General features: G+C 30.1%; 1 protein-coding gene and 1 long non-coding RNA gene across 6 annotated transcripts in view; one reads left to right on the top strand and one right to left on the bottom strand.

Moving 5' to 3' along the window:
- The window catches only part of LOC106685129 (facilitated trehalose transporter Tret1), a 228,444-nt gene that overhangs the window by 88,530 nt on the left and 115,444 nt on the right, over positions 1–24,470 (bottom strand). The gene's annotated exons all lie outside the window — the stretch shown is intronic.
- Positions 1–24,470, top strand: part of LOC136797241 (uncharacterized) — a 136,554-nt gene that overhangs the window by 78,498 nt on the left and 33,586 nt on the right. The window contains exon 5 of one of the 3 annotated variants that reach the window (XR_010845082.1): positions 15,064–15,216. The exons of the other annotated variants lie outside the window; for them this stretch is intronic. This is a non-coding gene — a long non-coding RNA (uncharacterized lncRNA). Of the gene's footprint in view, positions 1–15,063; positions 15,217–24,470 lie in introns of those variants that run through there. 3 annotated transcript variants of the gene reach the window in all.

The raw sequence follows: 24,470 nt of genomic DNA, 5'->3' as shown, positions 1-24,470 counted from the left end.
CTCGTTATCTGGAATCCCTTTGTGACTCTTAATTCATGTAAATATTATATTCTTATTTCCTTTTATTGGAAGATAATGTGTTTTCATTATCTCCATTTGGGTTTTACTGATATTTTTATTCAGTGATAATAATGCACTCCTACAACTTGTTAAGACTTACAATATTATATTCTGTGGATTGAAGAATGTATTTGAGGACTTCTAAGATAGCATGTAATTAGGCAGTATGAGTTAATCAGCCTGTAGAGAATTAATACTGAGGGGAATGATTGAACCCAGAAACATAAATAGCATAGCCCGAGTCACCGTTAATCCTTGAACCATCTGTATAAATACATATATACATATATATATATATATATATGTATTTATATATATACACACACACTACACACATATTATATACATTTGTCAACAAGCAAAGGGATTCATAGTAGAAGCTATCAGTGAATGTGGAAATGCATTTTTATTGACTTCTATTTGTATATTAAAATTTTCTATGTAATTTTAAATGTAATTTATATTTAGGAAGTCTTTTAGTTGAATATACATTACGTAATGGTTGGTGATATTTTTTAAAACCTTTATAAACTAATAACGAAATATACCTAGCTGGTTTTGGAATACATCGCCTCGTTTCCCCCAATTTATTCATATCATTGATTTATCCTTATTTACCATTGCATGATTTATGTTCTGAATGAGGTCATACACACGTTTTAGGACAAAGTGGACATGTTTGCTTTTGCTTCACTCGTTGGAATATTTTACAGTTTTATTTATTTACAGTCATGGATTATGGTATCTTAGGGATTAGGAAATTATATCTCTATTTGAAAACCACTCCAGTATTGTGCAATTCCAATCATAGTGGGGGGTAGTATTTCATATACAAACGACGTTCCAAAAGGCTGAAGGCCAAGCCATGTGTTTCCAATCCGATATTGTCCTTTCCAATTAAACGTGATTTGTACCTAGTTTGGTGCATCCAATTGCAGACCATCCGATCTGCTTTGTGTGCTATGTGGCTGCTTCAAATAACTTACAGCGACTGTAGTAACGATCCTGTACAGTCAACGCTACGATAATGCAACGTTGGTTAGCAGATTTCGTATTTTCTATTTATTTATTAATTTATAGATAGGGAAAATTAAAATTTAATATTTAATATTTTATAATACTAAAAATAATAATTTATTTTAATCAATAATTTTCATCTATGTCATATATGTGTATTTGTAATTATATTTACCACTTTTAATTATACTTGTCATACTATCAAATTCACTATTGAAATCTTGTCAATCAAATGTCATTGTTGAAAATCGTTTAATCCATTATCCTTTACTATTGGTGTATTCTTCTCTCTCTGTACCACAAACCATTGTTCTGTATTGGATATTGCTTCTTTGGACCATATAAACATGTTCAATTTACTGTTTTGTTTCCTCCCTATTGATATGTCCAATTTTATCTATTGTGTAAATTAAATTAAAATGTATGATTTGACTATTTTATTCGGATTTATTTTTTATGTTGATATGGCTAATCTATTTATAATATCTGTATAATGTTTATTTAAATGTTTTGTGTCAGTTTTATAGTTTACTGTGTCTTTAATGTTTTTGTTTTTATGGATTGCTTCCAGAAACAGCAGTAGAATGTTCCTGTAGACACAGTAGAAATATTTAACTATGTTGTAGTAGTGTATTTAGAATTATTATCTTGACATATTTTAACATTTCAATTGTCTTTGTTTTAAAAAATTGAACAAAATAATACAAATATAAAACTTTTTTATTTTCCAAGATTTTATATTTTTGGTAAATAAGAAATAGTTCGTCAGATTGTCTGAAACTTTTACGAAGTCTTTTGGATTTATAAAAATTAGAAACGTTTGCCAAGTACTTGTGTCAGGCAGCTGTGCCAACCGTATCTGCTGTGTAAGTAGGCATATAATTATCTATATTAAAAAATTTAGAAATAAATATTTTTTGTAATAAATTTAATCTTTCGTTTTTAATACAATCAATGGAAGGTGTCCTGTTTGAAACATGGGTGTCAAGAATTTTAGCATATTTGTATAACGAAGCGAAAGTAGGTAATGGGAGTGGATAAAATTAATACTAGATTTTTTTTACAGTAATTCTCAAAATCCCTCAAAATGTTGACCTGATTGGGTGTGCCTTTTTTAGAGATATAGGTGTGGTGAGAAAAATACCTTAACATGAGTAGGCAAAAGTAGTCGATGGAATTTGGGCAATTATGTGTCATTATTATGATCTATTTACATATTCATCATCTTATTTTCTTTTTAATATTTTAACATATTTGGTATATTTATGGTTATCTCTTATTATAATCCGAAAAGCTTTATATAATGACCCTCATTTTCATTCCAGATCGTTATGATATTATATAATGTTCTTAACTACTCTGTAAATAAATTAATACAATTTTATATATGAATTAATTCCAAAATTTAATACAAATATTAAATTAATGCATGAGTAATCAATATGTATCAATAAAAATAGACGCGTGTATATGCACCTCCAAATTGTTTTTTAATTAAGGGTTCCCACTTAATGAGGCTGGGTGGATCCCGGAAAGGTTCTGGAACTCACTAAAGTAACAGAATAAATATTTATCTGACATAGCCGAATTCGAACCTGGCTCCTGAGCCATGCCTTTCTCCAATAAATAATATAAAACATACAATAAAAAAATTGCGGAATTATTAATTCAGTAATTGTAATATATGTGTGTTAATTAATCCTATTATTTATAAAGAAAACAATTTATCTGGAAAGTATGTAGAAAACTATATTTTTCACTCTTAATAAACACATAGTTAGGGTTAGTGAATTTAGAAGATGGTGAGTCTAGTATTTCAGGTTTGTAGTGCGCAGATATATATCTCCCAACAGTTAGATAGAGATATATAACGCACATATTTCAGGTTCATAACTTCAACTTCACTTTTGTTATATAACTATCGTACGTGTTTTGTTATATAAACGAAACGTGATGAACTTATCATATCTCATTATATCATTTTTATTAGTAGAATGTAGAAAAAAAGTATATGAAAGCAGAGATTAACATTAGGACCTTATAATTTGCCTATCATTTGAACATTACTAGACAATCATATCCTACGGTCGCTATACTTTCAGTAGATCAATAACGTAAAAACTACTTTTTTTTTTTTTTTATTAAATTATGAAACTAATAATTACATTATTTAATTGTGATATATAATTTTTTTTTTTGGTACTCTTTGCCTCTTTCAAACCAAACCCAATTATCGTGACATCATTTTTGAAGATCTTCACCGCTAAAGCATTAAAGTAAACGTCATTACCATCCGCCATTTTATTAGTTCCCATAAAATGGCATCCAATCAGGGGTTTCATTTGCCATTTATCTCATAATATTTTGCAATCATTATACAATAGACTAAAAAATGATAAGGTTAATGGAAAATGCAGACCGCCGTCACCGCGTGCGGTATGTATGTATACATGTATACAAAATTACAGGTCACTCAAGACTGATCCTCGGAATTCAATATTTGAAACCAAATGGCGCCTAATTTCAGCTCTTTTCTCGATCATTTACTGAAGACTGAGGTAAAAATAATAAATGTTTTGGAATCGTTACATCGAAGCTTTAAAAAGCCAAAAATAAATCAACCTCAGTTACATTATTTCTTAAATAATTAGTGACTAATGAAACACCACTAGATCTACAGTTTTAAATATATTAATTATTTTTATCTTCTTTGGAAAATCTCTCAGATAAAATATAAGGCCGTCTAAAACAACTAGTTTTCCTACTCTTTGGTACCATTTCTTAGAAGAAAAAATGTAATTCTTTTAATCGGTTAAAACTAAACTAGAAATTCGTGAAATAGGTCTGAATCCAAACTTTACATATAGTAAGTTTCTATAACTTTACTATACAACATACAATGTACCCTTTCCATCGCTTTCAGGAGAAAAGAAATGACACAAAGCCATTTCCAAGACATGGAACAAACGTTTGATAATAGCTGACATAAGGGCAAATAAATCCGCACTTCCCACCTTCTTTTTCTTCTATTTTTCTACTTCGGGGTGACACTTTCTTTTTTTCTTTTGATCCTAAGCTTTCTGGAGTGTTTGAAAGTAGCGTTTTCAGCCCTTTTTGCTATAAATGTTATATCAATGCCTTCTCGTTGCAACTTCGTTCTATAATGAATATACTTTCATCAAAATCATATTCATTGTTCTATTAATTAGATAACATACTGGATGAACATTAGTGTACCCGGACTATATATTTTACCTATTGTTCTGAATTAAATGCTAACGCTTTCTGCCAATAAAACGTAAGATCATCTTGGAAGATTATTGGTTGACCATATGTAAATGATTGTAGGGAGATAGTCCGGGTGGCGGTTAACTAAGATCCAAAAAAAAAACCACAGAAAAACTATTCCTTTGATTTGCCATTTTTGGACTTTTCTTAATAGTCCAGCCGGACTATTTCCCTACACTAAAAAAATCATTCCATGTTAACTGTTAGAGAAATGCATTCTCCAACTTTATTAATTGTAGGAGTAACATTCTCATTAAGTTTGTGAGGCCATAGCCAAAGTTTCATTCGGTTTGGTGGAGTCGTGTGTGATTTTGAAGTCTTGTCTCTTTGAGTTTCTGGAGGTGCGATAAATGAATAACAACTTTGCCATGAATACAGAAAATAAAGATAACAAAGCCTTGTACATATGAATGCAATCCGGAGAGATCGGACGCTCTCGGCTCTTTCCGATTTTTTACTTTTCTCTTTCAGGAGATTATCGAATTCATTAATATTTCGTATTTATTGATTAATAATTACTGCGCCGATGAGAAATAGTTATTTATTCGATACTAATTTCTGGTAACAGGCCATTGAATAATAATTACAGCAGCCGAAAACGTTTGAGCATTGATTGAAAACATTCTCAATGTTAACAAGGAAATGTGAATCTTTATTTGATACCAATTATTTATAATTAGCCCACGACCAACATTAAATTATAATATATCCGTAGGGCGGGAAGGGAAGATTCGCTTTTATTATTTACGTTATGATATTCCCTTTTATTGTGATGATCTCCAGCCCCAGATCAGATTGACACAAAATTCATAAAACACTTACCTGCAACTAGTTAATACCTGCTTCTAGAGCTCCTTAACAACATGTGGAATGCCAGAGATTTATGAAAAGTTGGTCTTCGGCTAAAGTAATCCCCATAATTAAATCCAACAAATATCCTAAACTAATTCAGAGTTATAGATCCATCTCAATCACCTTGATTCTTTGCAAACTCGCTGAAAAATTGTTAATCATCGCCTCCTGTGGTAATTAGATACTCAAAGCATACTGGATAGGGACCAATGTGGATTTCGGAAATACAAGTCAACGGAATCCACGGATTTACGAAAATCTACCTCATCTTCAAATTAAATTCTTTTTTGAAAACCTGTTTTGATGGGAACCAGCTCGTTTTTACAATCTTTTAAGATATAGAGAGTGCGTTTGACTTATGCTGTTGAAACAAAATTCTAAATCTTCACAACTATGGGAATTCTCTGGCAACCCACTGATTTTTATTTATACGAAATTTCTTGATCAATCATAACTTTCGTATTGCTTCAGTTTTTTTTCACCCAAAGGTGTCAAATCAAAATTTGACCAATGGTGTTCCTGAAGGTTCTGTTTAAAGTCCAACACTGTTCAACATTGCAGTCAATGATATCAGAAAATTCATAGACAATCAATCTTGCAGTATATTTTGGCGAAGTTCTACGCTTTACTACAGATCTTTCGATTTCAATTTTGGTCTATCCGTAATGCAGAAAACACTGAAAAAAACTGGAAAAATGGGCTGCATGCTGTAAAAATCATCCGCAGTCCATTTTTGACGAATTAGAGAAATGCATTATTGTGTGCTGTATCCCTTATGCCTACCCATCACATGTTCTACATATTGCATTTAATTTTCTGCTTGAATTTATATTTATTATTACCTATAAAATTATTAAGGTAAATGAAAAAATAATATGAAGATAGATCTCATGATGTCACGCAGATTTAGTCTAATAAACAGGCTGGAATAATAATTATGTTTTATTAATTTTTTTTGTTTTAAATGCCTTACTTAGCATAAAGAAATTTATCGTTCTTACCAGATGAATTAGTCAGTTATGTTCCTTAGCTAATAGCTGTGACAAATGATAGAAGCTCAAAGTAGATGATGAAAGAATTTGTACTGAAATAAAAAATTCCTTTGTGGGTGGAGGGAGGGAGACAAATCTCTTCATTTATTTTGCATTAGCCTCCAACGGCCCTCGCAGATTAAAATTCTGTATTATTTAATCGTTTCTTTGAGCTGTTAAATTCAACACAATTTCACCCCCACCTCTATTTGAAATTATTCATCTAATCCGAGATACTTTATCTTAAACTTTTTGTGCAAATCTGCAACAAACTATGTATAACTGCAAAAATATTGGATTAAGTGACGAAATATTGAAAAAATTAATTGCCTTACCGTTTTTGTAACGTCGTTTACAAAAATGAATGATAGAAAAATATGAAAACAAAAATAAAGTCAGTAGGATATAGTTCGATAGTCTCCCTTAAATTTTGTTTGTTTCCGTTTTCTCTCTAAACTAAGCCTGTTCTGATTTATTTTTCAATAGCTGCACAATGGCAACCTCAGTGTGGTGTGAGGTATAATTCATATCAAGATACACTGATTAAGACATACTTCTCGGGAAAACGCCTATTCGTCTTATTTACAAGAACCTATTAAGAATGATCTTATCTCTAGCATACTGGAATAATTATATTTAATGTCAGATAGAATAGATCTAGTGGAGGAGGATGTCGATAGAAAGGAGTTTCACGTGAAAGGTTTCCAGGAATTTGCGATAGATAGAGCCAAGGCTTGTGTAAAAGTTCCGTATACAATACAACATGTGGGATGCAAACATTACTAATTTTTAGAGGAAGGAGGAGTGGAGTGGAACCAATGCAAATCTGGAATGGTTCTTATATAACAAAAAAGGAATCGTGAGACGCATGTCTTGTAATGTCTCACTGGATTAATGTCGTAAATTCTCTGTCAGGTCTACATTTTTCATGGCTGTTCTTGATTGATCATTATTTAACATATTTTTATTTAGCTAGAATAATCGTAATTCGTTAATAGTTCTGTACCTTTTTTGAATACTTTCATAAATAAATAACTGTTTTTGAGCATTCCAATTTGTATTGATTTAAATTAAAAGTTTTACCCTTCGTCGTGAACCCATGACCTCTTGCCCTACAGTATCCTTTAATAATACCCCACTTATTCCTGTCAAACAGATCCGTTACTTAGGACTAAATCTCGACAAACGACTGACATGGAATCCTCATACAAGACTAAAAAGACAAGAAACTGCTCGTCGATTCCGACTATTATAACATTTACTAGACAAACGGTCTAAATTGCCAATCCATTACAAAATACTGATCTACATGACTATTATAAGGCCTATCTGGACATACGGAGTTTTATGAAGACACCCGGCTTTGGGGCTCCACTAAACCATCAAATTCCTCCAGAATCCAATCCTTACAGTCCAAAATTCTTCATAAAATCCTTAATGCTCCTTACTTGGTCACAAATCAAGTCATTCATCAGGACCTCAATGTTCCATATGTTGCCGATTTGGCCAGAACCAAATACCATTCCTTCCATGATAAACTTCTCAACCACCTTAATCCACTTTTTTCTCACCTGGCTTCCTCTTTTATTCCTGGCAATCCTCCGAGGCGTATATTTCCAAATTTGTTGGTTTATTATTTCTTCTAATTTTTCAGTATTATTAATTAATCGCTATTTGAGTTATTATTTGACTGCACCCAGATAATCTTCCTTTTATTATTACACACGGTCAATCAGGAATCTTCCAGTATCCTTAAAACTATTTGAAAAATTCGACCAGTCCTGCCTTGGGAAGAGAAATAAATGCCCCTCCTTTTACATCTATAGCAGGCACCGGTGTCTTCATAAAAGAAAATACGAAAAGTCCCCTTAACGGTTTTAATTACTAAAGATTCTGGAAGAGAATAACTGCTTTCAGGAGTGAAATAAAAATGTGTCGTCTTGCGGCTGAGAATATTGGAAAAAATAGATTTTTGTACTGGCGACATAGAGATAACCTTTGCTTGATTCAAGGCATCTTCTTTTGCGCTGTGGGGAATACTGGGTTCGACATTGGAAATAATTACTCGTTTTGCGGGCTTGACTTCTACGGAATCTAAGATTAAAAAATAAAATAAGATACACTCTTTATAAGTTTAAATGTTTGATTTAAGTTGCTAATATTTTCCATTTAACACCAATGAAGACAGTTAATTCTATCGATTTCCGTGAAATCCAAACAATGGTTATCTATATATATAATCTACGGATGGGTACTATGATGTCCCCCGAGCTTTAGGGAAGCATTGGAATTTATGATTTTGTCAACCTCATCTTTAGAGCTTTGGTGAATACAAATACGGTTGTTTGAAATTCTTGAGGCGAATCGTATGTTTCTGGGCTGCTCCCATTTTAATTTCTCAAGATAATCAATCAATTTGAATCCTTCATCACTAGTATAAACGATGGCACGTTCTCGTTTCGGAAATTTTTCTATGTTCTGAGAGGTTATCTTAGCAAAATTCTTACTATCTGTCACTGGGTTCTTTGCTTCCTTTTCGAAACTAGCACTGGTGGTTGCTCTTGTACTCTGATTCTTGGAATTCATCTTCATACAGAAAAACAGGTACTAAATTCTTGAGTAAATACTTATTAAAAATAGATCAATTTTGTGCGACTGTAATAACTTCCGCTGGTCTCCTTTAAATCTATTTTAAATAATAAAAAAAAATCTTAAATCTATTTTAAATAATAAAAAAAATATTCTTATTTTGTTGAACTAAATAAGGATATTATTTATTAAATCTATACGATTCTAATTTCTAAAATAGTTACTTAATTTAATTAGAAAGTTTTTGAAATTGGATATGAAAAATAAAAATGTTTTTATTCGTTCACTGTTTTCAGTGTGAATAATGATCTTGTTGATTCTATATGTACAGGATTTTATTGTTATTTATTTTCAAAATACCTAAAATTATTTATTCGTTCTAATGATTTTGCAGTAACGATGGCACATTAAAAATTCTCTGAGTTAGTATTATTTTTTTGTTTAATTAATAAAAGCTATATTAAGACTAAACATATTTTACTGTACATTTAATGGATTTGTTTGAATAGAGAACCTCCAGTTTAATTGTGAGGAATCCGAGTTTAGAACTTCTTCTATTCTTCTTCAGAATATATAGAATTGCATTAATACAAATGAATCGGAAAAGTCATAGAGGGAAAAACTGCCCGTGTGGAATAATGCGCTTTGCCGCACAAGCCATTCTGGCCATTTTAATTTGGGATTCTGGTAGGTCCTCCATTCCCACTTATTGGAAATGGCTAAAGTTGATTAACTTTTTCTCTTGGTGAAAGAAAATACTTGAGAAATTTTTCCAATCCGAGCAAGACGAGAATTTCTATTTGATCCGAAAAATCATTTGAAGTGTTCATCAAAACTTTTAAAAGTGACGGATTAAGTTCTAGTTTTTTTTTTCTCGATATATTGATTATAAGTTGGTTTTTTAGATGATCGTTGTAAAATTGTACTAATCTGTTCATTAAGCGCCAACGTTTCGCCCCAATTTGCAGGGCTTCATCAGGACTTTCATCTAGCAACTAAGCCAAAAATGATGAATGAAAGTACTAAGAATGATTCTTTCATTTCTTGACCCCCTGAAGTCCTACAAAATGGGGCGAAACGTTGGCGCTTAATAAATTGTTTTGTACTATTTGAATTCTTTTTGTTGTTGTTGTTTGTTGCTTAAAGGCGTAAAACCATCTGGTCATCAACGCCTATGGCATGATAATACCCTATCCTGTTAAACCCATAAATAAATATAAAGCCAAATGTTAAGTATTTTCACTACACTGAGTGAGGAAAAAACTATTTATTATTGCATTTATATTAAAAACAAATGTATAAATTTTTATATTAAACTGTAGGTTCAGTTTTATTTTTAATTTGATGGGGGCTTTTATTACCTGTTAAAGGTTTAAATAAAGTCCTTAGTAGACTTCCTGTAGACATTGGTTCATGTAGTATATTTCAGGATATAATTTAAGAAATACATATTTTTTAGATTTATTTATATATATGTTTATGGATCTATATTAATAGTAGTGTAATATTTATCTATTGATTTTATGATTAATGCTGTTTTCTTGGTTTTTTTATGATTGAAATATGAATCTATTTTTCACATCAAATCTATATTCCTTTTTTTTTTAATTATTATGATTTTACTACATAATAACAACTAGCAGCTATCATGATATGAGCATCCATCATATCATGCCAGCCAGGTCTGTTGAAAGATATCGACTGGTTCAATCAATATTTCCTTCATAAATAAATCACATGTTGAAAGATCCATTGAGCTTTGAGCTGCTACGTAATCTGTTCCGCTTTTAGAACATTATTGAGTAATTAATGGGATTATTGTTAAAAATGTTAATTATTTTTGGTTCGGGAAGTCATATGATCAATAACTCTCTATATTTGTTATTAATGCGCTCAATGATAAGAATTTCATTTTTATTTTTTAATTTTTTTACGCCCCCTATCACAGCCGTTGGTCTGGAGGCAGTACTTGCTTATCCCTTTATTATATGTTTATGTTTTTTATTCACTATTTTGTAACCTTCTCTACAACTGCCCATTAAGACTCTTGAAGGAGGGGGGCCCGTTAAGACTCCTAAAGGTGTTTAAGGGCGGGGTTAAGCTGGCAGTAAAATTGCCCTAAAATGCAAGGCTTATGATAGACATAAGAGGCATAGCAGAGCAGTAGAGGAAGAGTATGATCACTGACTGCCTTTTTTCAATGCAGGTCAGAATGGCAGAGATTCCTATTAACTTCAACGTAAACCTGAGCCCCAAAGGCGTGGCCTTTTTTACTTCACTTTTACTTTAAAGGAAAGGAGGGATATGCAATCTCTGTTAAAACAAGGTTATTCATACTTCCAATAATTTTAGTAACATTAACATATTTCACAATGCTCACTTCATTGCAAACTCTACTCTCAATAATAATTCTTAACTATCCAATTCGTGCGGAATCACGAATAAGATCGCTACGTACCTTTTAGCATTAAAAGGTATTACCCCTCCTATTTAATTTTTTCCTGATATTTTTTTTTGATGATGAAGCTGTTAGTTTTTTTTTCTTTATCTATAACTTCTTTCTGTTATCATATTGTATGATTCTCATCAAAGGTTTTAATTTTTTCATAGTTCTTTCTTGTTAGGAATTTTTACTAACATATTTAAATTTAGCAATGTAACAGTTTTGAATATGTTAATCTAAATCTTTCTCCCCATAATACACATGTTACAACGATAGAAAGATAAAAATAAGTGCATTTTGTATAATGATGGAAAAATTCAAACCATACAAGATGATCAAATCAGGTTTCAATTTCCTTTAAAAATGGAAAATGTATTGCTATTAAATAAAAAACAACCCATTCAGGTCACTAAATATGCGTTAACTACTTAACAGTGCTACAAAGACGGCATAAAAAAATCCTTTTTAATTCCAAATGGTATGACTTACATAAATATGTAATAAACGCATAGTTTGTGATTAATTGGCTTATTTTTGGTTTAGTAAGTATTATATGGCATCGATATTCGAGGGTAAAAGATGAAAAATAATATTTTTTTACTAATTATTATCTACTTATTTATCGAACTTTCTACTTAGTTTATTTAATAAATTCTAATAATAATATCATATTTATTCCACATTACTCAATCTGGAGTCTATAAGGTTCTGTTTAAGTTGCTGTTCAAAAAATTTCAGTTTCAAAGGAGGACAGTGGCCTTTATTTTCGGTCTTTTGCTCAGTATTTTTAGAACAGTGTGGGACAGTCCTAGTAAAAAAAAATTCTATTTTATAATAGCCATGGGTGTGGTCAATACAGGGAAGTTATATAAAACCCTATTTTACACGAACCACAACAAAAATAACACACTTTTATTTTTAATGGTTTTTTTTAAATTTTCAAGGAAATTGTATTGAAGGAAACGAAAACTTTATTCATTTTTCACGCTTATTCGTTACATCTTTTTACAAAATTCACTATACTTAGCTAATTGAAAATTCATTCAAATTTCTTTCTATATATTGTATAGTAAATAATCCTGTTTTTTTTTGTTTTTTTTTATTGCCCGACAAATCTAATTACCAATTTGCTCAATTGTCCCCTGCTTACGAACGGAATCAAATGGAAAAAAGTCTGGTACGTTTTCCACTCAACTTACAAATTCCACTATACATACGTCCCGTAAGTTTTTGGTACGTTGATTAGTGGGCCCCTGTTGAACTTATCGCTATTTATGTATATAACTAAAACTTAAAATTTTTTTTTACTTCTACAAAAATTTATATTTTAGGCATATATCTGTATTTAAAATAATAATAAATACTTTATCTTATAATAAATCCCTAGGAGTTTATTATCAGACTACTTCATCTTTTTATTTATAACTTCCGGAAAATTTTCTGTCTCTTACCTATCATTTGGTTGCTTTCCTGTCAATTGCTATATTAAAAAATAAATTGTTTGCTATTATTAATACTTATGATTATAAATTTGTATTTGATATACATTTTTCAACAATTAAAAATAATTATAATGGTAATATCTTGTAGACAAAAATGACATTCAGTTATATTGTGAAATTACTATTGATTTAGAAAACCGGATGATGGACAAGAAGGGTAAGTCTTCTTTTCAGAAAGTTGAAAATAAAATAAAAAAGTATGATAAGGTTTTGTTCTATACTAGAAATTGAAAAAAAAATGAGAATATTCCGAAAATAAATAAACACTTTTGTATGTTTAGAAATTTCAGAAAAATGTTAGTGCTATTTCTAAAATATGTATAATATTTTTTTAGGACTTTACTTCTTAAGCTCACTATTTAGGGAATGAATTTTTTATGGGAGGACGACTTGGGCTTGACCTTTCCAAGGGTTTTGTCTGTGTTCTGCCTTTGTTGGCACAAGTGTAGCATTGTCAGTTATTGTTTTGTGATTGTACATGTATTACAATGCTTCTTATCATTCAATATAGGAGTTAATAAAGTTGTATATACCTTAACCAAGCTAATTCTCTCAGTATTACCAGCTATTTAGAGCATACAGTTAATTTTTATTTATGCGATAATTTAGAAATATATCAAAAGGATAGATAACAAAAAGAAGATAAGAATTTGAGCAACTACAGTCTGGCAACTCTAAACTTTTTGTGTATTAAAATTTAACTTGGGATATATTATAATCCATCAAAAATATTTTGGTAAAGAGATGATCCAAAGTGGTTGAGTTCCAGCAGAACGTTTTCAAATTCTGATTCACATTGCTTTTGTCACATTCCTTAGACAGTACCTATTATTCAAACTGAAAATCAAATGTTTTTAAAGACGAACCATATCCATTTCAATTAATTTCGGACTGTGACTGATTCTGTTTTGCACACCCTCTTTAGATGAGTTATCAATAATTAGTCACTGTATTGATAACCATGGAGGTCACATTATTGAATAGGACAGTTGGCCAAATCTTGGACTCCTAAAGTCATATGAGAATCCACTAAATGTTTCAGAAAACCCCAATGAAGGTTTAATTTTCATGGTGGGGTTGTTCAGCATTGTGACGTTAACATGGTTGGAAAGGTTTTGATTTTCTCACACCAGGAAAAAAAAAATATGTTTCAAGTATGATCTTAAAATCTTGGGTATAGGATGTTTTGGAAGTGCGAAATATTATCTCGATTATATCTTTTATCGTCCGAGTTGACTCTTGAGTATCAGGTGAGGATTTTAAGTCTAGAGGATGTTTAACAGAGCTACATTTGTATGTTTGAGAAACTCCATTATTAGAGAAACTCGAAATTAGTATTCGCAACTGTGATTGTTTTGTTGCTATCTATTAATGATTTTTGTATAATTGCTCAATTGATCAAAAGGTTGTTGCGAATCACTTGAGAGGTGAGGTATTAGTGAGCGAAACATGAGGATAATGAATTGGATATAATTGTTAAGTTGATAAATTGTTATTTGGCTATGTGCGAAAAGGAGAATGAATAATATATGTATATAGGAGGGAAATAGGAAAACGAAGAAAAATAATATTTTGTTAAAAAAAAATGTATTTAAGTGTATTTGGTTTTAGTGTATTATTGATAATTGCTAAAAAAACTAAAAATGTTAATGTATTGTAGTAGACATATGTTCGATTATGGTTGGTTACGCTGTGTATTATAGCAACCTAATGTATTTGGGCAGCACGGCCAAATAAAACATTCCTCTCTCTGATAATTTTACAAGAATGAAAAAAATAAAAATGTTCAAACACAATCACACACAAAAATCGTGACTTGTAAAGCTATCATTCTTCCAGCTTTTATACGATTTTTCCACACCATTGTTCTGATTTTCACAATTTTCAGGAATAAACGTAAATTTGATATTTTGTGACCTGGTCTTAACCATGTAAGGGCTTGTTTTGTATGCTACATTATACAGTCTATCTATTTATATGCTTTAACGCGATAAAAAAAAATAATTCATGAAAAAAAAAAATCAGCTAACTTTTCTGCTTGGATTCATTGGTTTTTGGTAAAATTGTTGAAAAAACAAAGGAAATTATTGTCGCTGGTTTTAAATATTTTTTTATAGTTTGACTGAACTACTTTTAGTGACCGCCACAGAAATAATTCGACTATAAATGTAACAATTGTATTTATGCATTTGTAAAGGATCATTTACTGAGACCTTTAAATCAGCTTCAATAGCCACTAGAAAAACTATCGATACATTTATTCTTTTGAATTTTCTTTCAGATATTTCTGGCTATTTTGAAAAACGAAAATAGAAAGCTATGTTGATGCCGCGCTAATACTGTTTAGGAGAGGACATTTGTCAATGTGATAGAAGTGGCTCGGGGGCTCTAAGTCATTTGATTCATATGGTACTGGGTTGGAGACCCGCCAGGATTCCACGACCTTTGATTCAATGCCGTCCTGGATCTTTAAAAGAATGGAAAATCGTTTTTCAAGTAAGTTTTGATTCCCTAATAGTTTCGTTGTTGACTTTCCTGGATGATGTCGGGACAAGTGTAATTGTTATGTTTTAATATCTAATTAGCTAAGAGAAAATTATATTTAAAAGTAGAAGTAAATTTTTGTTTACTGGCATTTTATTGTTTTTAGTTATGTTAGAAAAAAAAATTAACAGTAAAATCTAGTATAATATCAAAATTTGATGATCTTATGTTGTATTAGAATTCTGATCAAGCATTACTTTTTAGATTTATATAATTAAAGTTTAGATTACTCACTGCCTTAAAATAACATATTTTAATTTAAAACATAAACTCACTAACTTAAAAAATTATATAAATACTATGGAATGTGATCAAACCAGTTAGTATCTGCTTAAAAAAGTAATATAGGATTGCTTTTTTTTGTGTTATGATCTCCTCTTTTAAGATTGTGACATGCCCTAAATCGACCAACCTACTCGCTATAATTCTCTGTTTGAAAAGTCAGATTGGTAAAGCTACCACAGAGGGCGAGTGTGGAGGGTTTCACGCTGGTTTCCAATTTCCAGGATAGGCCTCCCAGATAGTGAAGCAACGAAATTTATTCTGAGAATATATATATACTTTAGAATTATGTCCTTTTATTATTATATTTTCAGATGTTGAGAAATACTATAGTTTTGTCCATAAAGATTTCTTTGATTTAATAATGTGAAATAAATGAAAATATATAAAATTAGGTGTATCTACTTGGAAGAAATAGTGAGGAAGAAATATTATTTACTTGGAAGGCTTTTTATTTATTTATTTTTTAACGATTTCGTTCTATTTTTATAATAATAATGCAATTCATGAAACTTTAACATTGTGATACATATTTTTGATTAGTGTTAATTTTGAAAGGGCGTTTAACAGCCTGGTCATTAAGGCCCGTTGGTTGTTGGCTTTGGTAAGGCCTAGTTGTTCCACAGTCATAGCTTTGGTATGGTGTACTGATCCGTACCAGTGGGACTCATTTCTGTGAGATTTGAAATATCATCTAGCTAGACAATTATAATTTGTTTAAAAATCGTAACGATAGTGGGGAAAGGATGATGAAAAGCAGATATGTTACTTTTCTAATTTTAGAAATAAGCCAAGATAAATAGATAATTATAATAATTAAAGACTGATTATTAATTTAGCCTGATGGATGCAATTTAATGACTCTTTCCATTACGGATTTGTCGTTTCTCAACGCCATTGGAACATTTGTTGGTATCCCTAACTGGTTCAGAGTTATTTTGTAGTGATTACATTCTTCAAAAATGTTTTTGACGGTCAGATTACTATTACATTCGAACATTTTGGGGGGCCTCTCCTGTTATGAGGTGGATGTGTGTCATTCAGGTATATCCTATTCTGAGTCGGGTGATCACTACTTCTTCGCGGTGTCTAAATCGGGTTGATGTAAACCAGGACTTCACATCTTTCTTTATGGATTGTTTTGATTATTTATTCTAGACAATAATTTTCGATTTTACCTTAAAATGAACTATTAGCAAAAAATTATTCACTAGAGGAGATAGCCAATACCAGATTGAAGATATTATTATAATCCCTTCTAAACCTAAAACTATTTTAGTTGTGTACATTAATCTGTATAATATGTTACTTAAATAAACTATATGATACCTGTATGTATTTGTTCATGTTATATGTGTGTTCATGTGTTCTATACAACAAAAATATGTTGACGGTAAGTTAATATGTAAGTTGTTAATATGAAACAAATTATCATAGGTTATAACTTGGAACAACTACTTAATAAATAATTTTGAATTCAATAATTGCTAAAATCATTTTTTAACTATCACCTGTATTTAAAACAAAAATTTTGATTTACTTAAATAATAATGAAACGTTTAATGTACTAGTTAAATGAAATATTTAAATTTAAGTCAATTTTTAATTAACTTTTTTCAAGCTTGAATTGGTGCTAGGATTTTACCGGGTAAAGATATATCTTGAAAGTTCAGATTCCCTAAAGTAGTAAAACCTTGATCAATCCAGAAGAGCCTTGGCTCCAGTAATTTTCTGTTTTACTATTTTATTTAATCCCTCGCTTCATTTTGTGTTTTTGAAGAAAATAAAATAAAAGGAGTTTATATCCTAAAGTTTACAAATTAATAAATTAAAAAAGAAAAATATATTATCATTTTGTATTTGATTATCTGGTGTAAGTCATGTTACCTATAATAAATATGAAGTACATGAGCAATTCATGCCTTTACTAGCTGAATAGATTAATTCTAGTTCTTGGAAAGGTTCATTGCTGGATCCAAGGTTAGATTTCTTATCTCCCACGTGTTGAGGGTCATGTCAAGGTCGAATTACTGATAACAGGAGCTTGGCCTATTTTTAATTGTAATCACCGGTTTCCTGTTACATAAATGTCCTATCAATTTCCTATACCATCAATAATTTCTAATTATGTTAATTTAAAATGTAGACAAATACGCTCTCAAAAAATAGGTATCCTATAAATATAAAATTTATTGTTTAAATAAATAAATGTTATCCAATTTTAGTCTCAAAACAATTTTTATTTCTTTATAAGTCCGACGTTTCGGCCAATTCGGTCATCCTCAAGGATCCTAATACAATTTTAGAGCCATATTATTTTTTTTAAAAAAACATCTTTATACAGGCTATTTTGCCCAGGTCATTACTTTCAGTCCACACATTAACCTAATTTGTGGACTGAACAATAATAACCAGTCCCAAGAAAGTGTAAAGATTAAATATAAAATTTATTATAAATGTGTTTTCTATTCTGTACAATAATATTTCAAAATATAATATCAACGACATACTTCACTATGGTTCTTAGTATATTAGCTAATTATTTACAAAAAATACAAATAAATATTTTCCTCTTTTAGGAAAATTAATTGAAAAGTTGTAATTTTCCTAGAAGAAATAATTAAATTTAATAATAATATGTTTCATAAAGTTAGTTAAATTTTATTATAAAAATGGATTTAGTTTTTTCTTTTCCTGAAAATTAAAATGGGAGGAGAATCACCCGCTTAAAATTATGGACTTTTTTTCCCTACAGTTTCCAACCAAAATGTATTGTACATTAATACGAATGAAGGACCTAACAGATGTTTTTTCAACACACTGCTTATACCATGTAGGGAAACATCTCATAGCAATGGCGGATACCAACTTTCTCATGACTTAGAAGTCTCTAAAATTAAGAAGTCTCTAATAATTATCTTTGGTTTGTTTTTAGTGTGAATTGTGGGTGAAAGAGCGAAAGAGTAGGGAGAGAGAGGGATGAAAGAGGGAGAGGGAGTGTTTATTAGGTCTGATATCTGTATAAATAAGAAATTGAAAAAAATCAATCAAACTTATCACTGCATTTATATTATATTCAATATATTTATTTATTTATTGACCTGTGTGAATCTGACCGAGATTATCAGGGCTACGGCCAAGAACGAGAAAACTATATAATATGTTTTGACCCATAATGTAGGTCTTCATCAGTGAAAATACACAAAAAAGTTAAAACTAATGTCGGAGTAAAGCAATGTCATTTAATAAAACAGATTTAAAGGCGAAGGGATAAAAAAACTCATAAAACCTAAATAAAATATTAAGGAAGTTAGTAAGAAAAATACAAAAATTAACTAACATTGTAATGAATAAAAAAATGAAAACAATAGAATATTAAACAGATCTATTATTTAACTAAGGAGACGTACTAACTGACACAGTAATTAATAGTGGACTGATAAATTAATAAAGTTTAGTAGATGATGCTATAGTATAGAATGATAAGAAATTAAAGTGGTAGAAATTCAGGTAAATAATCAACTAATAAAAAAATATCTTTTGATTTTCTAAAAATAATGATAGGTGATAAATAGAAATGGTATAATAAATTATTATTGTAGTACAAATAAAAAAATATTGTATTAATTTATAAGACCATTGTTAATTATTGTGTCAATTATTATGTTTCCTTAGTTAATTAATAGATCTAATTAATCAACTGGATTACGGTAAAAATTTAGATTTATCAGTATTGATACTGTAGTAGCTTAGTGTGTTAAGATAAAACTTTAGCGACCTCGAGTCTGCAACGGCCCAAGGGAATGAAAACTCCCGATACGGTTAGAATATGTTGGTAACTTACAGGATTACCGTGTTGCTTCCAAGAAATGGTGAGGTGGAGGACTAAAAAAAAAAAATGATTCATCAGTATTTTTCTTGGACAAAATACTTTCAGGAATATCAGTGTATGTCGTTATATTATTGTCATTATATCAATTAGTTATACTATCCGTTATCCGTCAGTATTTACCTTCAAACGAACAATAATGATGATATTGTTTAGATATAATGTAGTATTACTGATAATCTGAGTGGCACTACATCGTTTGTGCATTTTACGTAAACTTTAATATTTTTTTGTTTGTTAATCGTTTCTTTTTTAACACCTTATTTCCCTTGAGGAGTTAATTTTATTTTTTTTTCCTTATCTTTAGAGACTTACTAAAGTTTTAATTTTATGTGGGCTAGAAGGAGAAGGGGACTGTGAAAACGCTTCCCGAGATAAAGTCAGTCTTGTTCCGCGCTGAAATTACTGATCCCGAGATAGCGAATTTAATAAGCTCTCTGATCCCCACTATCTGTGATAAACTAGTTAATCGATCTGTTATCTAGTAATAATTAATTTACAGATATACTCATACTATTTATTTAAGAACAGGATTACTTATCAGTATTCGAACACTTTAAACATTTTCGTTGCATCTCTATCTGGAAGTTAGCATCAAATTGGGAGGGAATTACTTCCCCTTTAGGATTAACAGCGGGATAATTTAAAGCTTATCTCGAAACATCATAAACAACTTGAATATTAAACCTTTAATACAGATATCTATTCATAATATTAAATTTCATGATAAAATATTTATTAGAATTTTTTTTTTAAACATTCGTTTACCTATGTATGGTATATATAATAAGAGGGAGTATTACAATCGTGAAAAATTTCGAATTCCAGTTTTCGATGAAAATATACGTTTTGAGGTCCCTCTAGTCTAATTATCTAAGTCTTAAAGATGGTCTATGTGTGGGCGGACAGTCAAGCTCATAAAAGTTTTATAATATTTAAATTACATATTTAAGGCATTTACCCGCCTTAAATATGAAATTTCAATACATTCTGCGATGTCAAACCAATTTTTTCGAAAGTGCCATTTTATAGAATCGATTTTTAATTTTTTTTATGTTCTAAAACTTTTAAAGATTTTTATTTAAACTCAGTATTGTTAAATAACTCAACTAGGTATCCATGTTAAGCCCAAAGTTTCGGCCAACTCGGCCTAAAGGACAATCTTAAATATAAATTTACACCTAACATCAAATTGTTAAAACACTGATTGCAGGCTTCTCCGCCGAGGTTATTTATAATACTCATTTAATTAATTTTTAAAAACGTCTAATTTTAGATCGATAGAAGTTTATTGATGACTATTAAATTAATCTAAAATTAAAAAAAAAATGAAATTTTAAAAATTAATGAAATTATGGCAAAATAGGGTGATTTGACTGTTATTAATGACGGTAGAATAGCCTGCAATAAGTTTTTAAATAATTGGATGTAAGGTGTAAATTTATATTTAAGATTGTCCATGAGGATGGCCGTGTTGGCCGAAGCGTTGGACTGTTATTAATAATAAAGAGTGTTGAGACTTAATATGGATGTCAATTAATTTATATAACAATAAATAGCAGTCTCAAGAATCTGAAAAGGTTAGATTCAAACCCTGTATATCAACGTACAATTGGATATTCTATAATATAAGATAGATCTTATTCTTATTGAAATAGTTTGTCATGGCAAATGCTTGAAAAATATTTTTCTAAAGTACTTTTAATTAATTTTATTTGAAATAAATAACTAGTTGGTAGGACTAAATAGTTCTTACGAAAATGAAATTACATGTTTAGGAGATGTGCATAACAGGGTTATTAAAATCGATTAACTAGAAGTGCCACTTTATGTATTCTATTTTATATTTCGTAAAAAACGGCTCAAACGATTTTGAAAAAAAAAACAACCAATAAATCAATGTACATGTGGACTTTAATATCAGATATTTCTTATCTAAAATTGTTTGACGAATTTTGAAAAAAATAGCCAGTAAAATACTTCTAATGTTGTTTATTTGAAATATATAGCTAGTTCTCATTCTTATAATAAACAATGGATAAACACTAAATATTTAAGAATTTAATGAATAACAAAAGGAGAAAAAAGATACAGAAATATAAATGGGCAATAACCGAGACTTTCCTATCTCTACCGATCGCATTCATATGTATCGGCTTCGTAATATTTTGTTACACTGTTGTATTCTTGGCCGAAACAAAGTTGATATTCGTTATTTTCACTTCAAGAGACCCAAAAATACGAATTTTTGTAGTGTATGAAAATTGTATCACACCAGAACTGATAGCTTTATTGTATTAAAAACTTGTATTAAAAAAAAAAATCATAAATGAGGAGAAGATGGTTGGGGGTGCGGTCAATTTTTCATTGACTGCACCCCCAACTATCTTCTCCTCATTTATCATCCACGGTCAACTATCTCTCATCATTAAAAAAAATCATAGCTTACCATCTTGTTGACTTGGCTTACAGAATTGGAGGCTGCCTGGTTTTTATTTGTTGTCTGCTAGTATAATCTTTTCTGTATTATCTTCCGTAACTTTTAACCCTGTTCCAGTTGAAGTAATTCTTTATTGATATAGATACTCAGTTAAGTTGGATTATTGATCACTAAGATGACCACACAGCGGTTTGCTAATAACTTAAACACAGTTTGTAGCATCTAGGAAGCAATTTATGAATTTAAAAAATGGAACACAAGAGTACTGAAACTCACACACGTGTGAACCTACTCTACTAGACGATACCTAAAAACAGAGTCAGGTAGGTTCATCCCTTCCCGAGTTTATCTAAGGGATGATTCTACCTGGTGCCTATTACGTAACCCACCCTCTCGAAGCTACATACTTAATTCAGAAAATTATCTATGGTTCCATGTGTCCTTGAAATTAATTTGAAAAAAAAATGGGGTCCTGTAAGAGGTACCCTGTAACTTTTGTAGACATATATTATTAAAGTAATGTGACTATCATTCATCTTAATTCCTTTGTAGAATTGCGTTACATCTTGACGACTTTGTCGTATTACTTGCTAACTGACATTTTTTTGTGAATTGCAGTTTTTGGTAATATCTAATTAATAATTTCTCACTATTATTTTTAATAAATAACGGATGAATATAAAATATGAAAACATTTAGTGATTGTGGCCTTCGGTCGTAAATAATGGCAACTGCAATTTTTATGAATTAAAGTTTTCGCCATCACTTACTTGTATAAGACTGATTTACTAAATCATTAGATATAATCATAGAAATAATCATTAGGTTATGGTAAGTGACTACTGGCTTTGGATAAAAATTGTAATTTACAAAAAATTTAACATTGTAAAAGCTTCCATGTTTGATGTTACCATGTTTTACGGGCGGACGCCACAATTATTGTTTTTCTATGATATTAAATATTATTTTTATTTCTTTTATGAGAAATAATATTTTATTCCTATAAATCCTCGAGAGGTATGCTGGTCAATTATTTTATTTGTCTATCATATTTTATAATTAATTAAAAGGTTAGAAATACATACCCTCAGTGTCGTGTAAACTCTAGTCTAACTGAGCATTAATCACTCAATCGCTTTGTCTAAATGCCCAGATTATTATTGATTAGTTTTTACCTTGAAGCAAACAAAACACAACTTTTACCACAAGCTACAGGTGGCCTCCGCTCGATTTAAGGCCGTTTTGAACTGTAATAGCTCTCCATTAAATATTTATGTCATTGATTTATTTATTATAGCACACGAATGACCTATAATAAATAGATCAGCAATACAGGCAAAAGATGCCTTGTTTTAATAGGGGATTTATTTATAATAAAGTTGCACAGTCCAAATTACTATCTATTCAATAACTTGTTTTAAAACTTTCGAAGGCAATAATGCAAGTTTGAAAACAAATGTAATTGCGTTTGCCACTTAAAATCAGGGAATAAAAAACAGCAGTAATTCAAAATAGCAGTTCCAAAATCACTATTTGATATAAAAAGAAGAAATCGTGTTAGATATTGCTAAATCTAAACTATCTTTTACTAATTTAGAACTATTGAATATTTTTTGTCATACCCAGAGGTATAGATAATTAATTTTGGGCAAAAAATTTTGTTTTATTCAATATTTTGTTCTAAACTATATGATTGACCATAAGAGTGACTCAATAAACACATCCCTTTTTGCTTTCACATACCATATACAGAATATATAGTAAGGGAAAGTTATGCGTTCAGTATATCAATGTACAATTGAATGTTCTATAATATCAGGTAGATTTTATCATTATTGAAATTTTATCAAACACCATCTCCTTTCGCTGACTCATGTACAAATGTGTTTACCTTAACTATACTACAAATCTCATCTAGTATTTCCATACCCATGCAGAAATGCAATTTTCTTGATAAGCCTACATTTAAAAAACAGTCTTTATTCTTAATCGACCAATCATTACTATTGACTATTTGCCCAATAGGAATCAGCAGGATAATTTCGAGTAAAATTTTCAGAGAAGAAAGTAAAGGATTATTAAAAAAAAAAATAATTAAAAAATAGGAAGTTGTAGCGAACTATGTAATTTGTAGAGGGTTTTTTCTTTTATTTTTCTGGAAATATTAATATAGTTTAAGAATTCACCAGTTTGTTTATTATTACCATTTCTACACTATTTAATAGCAATGTTGTTTACAGTGTCATGAATATTTTAGCTTAATAATATGTTTAAATACATATTAATTTACTCGTATGGAAAAACATAACCATATACTAATGAGAATTAGTGGATAAAAATACCATCGTGCCAGGCATAGGAAGAGGGCTGTACCAACCTTTTAAGACAAAAAACATTTTACGATTCCTATAGGTCTCTCTTATCCACCTAGTTTTTTTTTAGCCTTCTAAGCTTATTTTTAGGGGACCGTTATGTCGACTATTATTTTTGGTATTTATTGCCAAAAAAATTGTACTTCTTATTCATTTTTCTT

The sequence above is a fragment of the Halyomorpha halys genome, unplaced genomic scaffold (genome assembly GCF_000696795.3).
Source record: "Halyomorpha halys isolate HHAL.00 unplaced genomic scaffold, Hhal_1.1 Scaffold661.1, whole genome shotgun sequence".
NCBI classification, from domain to species: Eukaryota; Metazoa; Arthropoda; class Insecta; order Hemiptera; family Pentatomidae; genus Halyomorpha; species Halyomorpha halys.
The sequence above is the reverse complement of the archived record's forward strand: the minus strand, read 5'-3'. Positions and strand labels throughout refer to the sequence as shown.